Raw genomic sequence first — 2,658 nt, forward strand, 5'->3', positions numbered from 1 at the left:
TGTTCTTTTACATTTGACTGTTACTTGTTCCTACAGAATGGTGATGGTGTTCCATTAGAGGGAGACTCTGAATGCACAGGTGAGAAACATCCCCTGCTGATATGTCTAGTTGCAACATTGTAACACTGTTGAAACATACGTTTTCATTTTAGGGTCCAGGCTCACAAGTGTTGTTGTTATGACAAATTCAGATGTTCTGTTGATTTGTGTTAAAGATTTGACTTGTTTCATTTCTTTCAGCCATTGCTGATACAGGAGTTACACAGGAGAATGAGGTATGATTGTCCACACTCAATGTGTTTCTGAAACAAAGGCAACTGTATACTTCAATTAGTCATTATTGAGACAAAAATTAGCAAAAGTTGTTAAACAGTTTGTTTGTAGCGGTTTGTTCTAAAATTATTAATTAAATCAATTTGAGCAATTTTGCTTTTCTGACTTTGTTTTCAAGAACTCAGACATCTCCAGTGACAGTAACATAGTAATCGTTAACTACTCTTCAAACGATGAGATTGTGGACTTATTTGTACCTGCCCTCATCAGAGCAGACAGTGTGATTCTAAGTGTAGTGGTGTGGCCTCTCTCAGCTGAGTGTTCCCGGTTTATTTTACATAGAGGACAAGATATAGGGTATAGTGGTGAAGTCGGCAGCATTGTACTTACCATTTGCACTTAAGGCTTTTAGTAATGTGCAATGTCTGACATAAGAACAAAGTTTAACTGTGCTTCACCATAGGAATACCTACAGATTATAACATTTCTTTTTAGATTAATGAGAAAAAGTATGGATATGCAGATAAAAGAGAGAAATCCCTTTCAAGCTCAGATTTCAGTGAGGGTGAATATCTTCCCAGTAACACATCATCTGATGAAACGGATGACTGTTCTGAAAAAGTCCACCATCGCAAGGGTAAGAGAATACCCCAGAAAAACCCTACACCTGACTCTAAAGTACAAGTCACAGGAGAATCTTCTTCAGCTGGTACTCCTGCAGTGACTGTCCTGATGTTCGAGAAGAAAAAAGGTGGTTGCAGAATGTACAACAAAAGGTTTTTCTGTGTCTTCTGCTTTAAGTCTGTTGGCAAAATGGCACGTCACTTAGAATCCAGACATAAAGACGAACCAGAGGTGGCAAGAACACTTGCGTTTCCAAAAGGTTCAAAAGAACGAAGAATACAATTTAACTTATTGAGAAAAAGATACAACCGTGGCCATAATAATCAAGTAATTCCAAAAGGAAAGGGAATGGTGATACCTCATCAGCTGTCCAGGACACCTGTAGAGTCTTCTGATTATATGCATTGTATTAATTGTGAAGCCTATTTGAAGAGGACCTACCTTTGGAAGCACATGCAGCGATGTCATCTGAGCAGAACGCTTGGTGCTCTAAAGCCAGAGAAAACCAGAGTACAAGCTCTGTGTGCACATGCTCAGTCAGTTCCTAACCATACAAGTGTAGCCTTTTGGAAGATTATAAATGACATGAATGAAGATGAAATCAAATACGCTGTCTGCCAAGACAAGACCATATTAAAATTTGGTGAACACCTCTTCAGTAAACATGATTCATGATGTCACAAAGCATGATTACATAAGACAGAAGATGCAGGAAACCGGACGACCATAATAATCAAGTAATTCAAGAAGGAAAGGTAGTGTGTTTGGTCTGTGGGAAGAAACTAGAAAACCTGAAGAAAACCCACACATACACAGGATGAACTTTATCAACTCTTGCAACAGTGTGGCCCAGCTTACTTTTCTATTTCACAAAATTTTGATGAAAAACCAAATGAGTTTCATAACAGTTTAACATAACATTACAGTTCAAAATTAATTCACTGATTCTATCCCAGTTGTTTTTTTTTGTATGGAGGTTTCCTGTTCTCCCTGTGTGTGTTTAGCGGGGGAGGGGTTCTCCAGTTTTCTCCACAGTCCAATAATGTGCAGATTGGGGATAAGGTTAATGGTCACTCTAAACTGCAGATAGGTGTGAAGCTTTTTTGTCTCTTTATGTGGCCCTGTGATGGACAGATGAACTTTGACTGGCTCCAGAGACCCAAATTATTAGGCACTAGAAAATGGGTGGACATTTTCTGTACTTTTATTTTCAACGCCAACCACACATCAAAGCCTGAATTATATTGATACTTGAACTGCAGCTTTAGTGCAGCTTTTATGGTTACTTTTAAAAATCATAAGACTTCAGGATGAGTTGGGCTCTATATCCATGAAATGCAGTAATTAGTAAACATCTTAATGTTTTTATAGGTCTGGTACTGCTGCAAAACTGTTTCACTGGGTTTCAATTGTTGAAGCATGTCACACTGTTCAAACATACTCTTTATGCTTGACTTGAGAAAAGTATTTTAAATACTGTATTTTAAATACTGTTACTGTTGTTGCTTTTCAAAGAAAGCATGTTATTTAACTTAATTGTGATATGTACAGTTCTTTAGATAACTGTTAAGTTTATTCTAACATATATGACGACAAAATAACAACACAAAAGACGTCTGGATCTTTTTCTTGCAAGGGGAGAGTGCAGCTTACTCTTCTGGCAGCTTCCTCATCAACTCTGAGTTGCTGCACCCTTCTTCTGCTCTTTTCGGCACAAATACCAGAAAAAAAATGATACAAAATTTAGAAACCTTGGTGAGC

Source organism: Cynoglossus semilaevis, chromosome W (assembly GCF_000523025.1).
Source record: "Cynoglossus semilaevis isolate Cse_v1.0 chromosome W, Cse_v1.0, whole genome shotgun sequence".
Lineage (NCBI taxonomy): Eukaryota > Metazoa > Chordata > Actinopteri > Pleuronectiformes > Cynoglossidae > Cynoglossus > Cynoglossus semilaevis.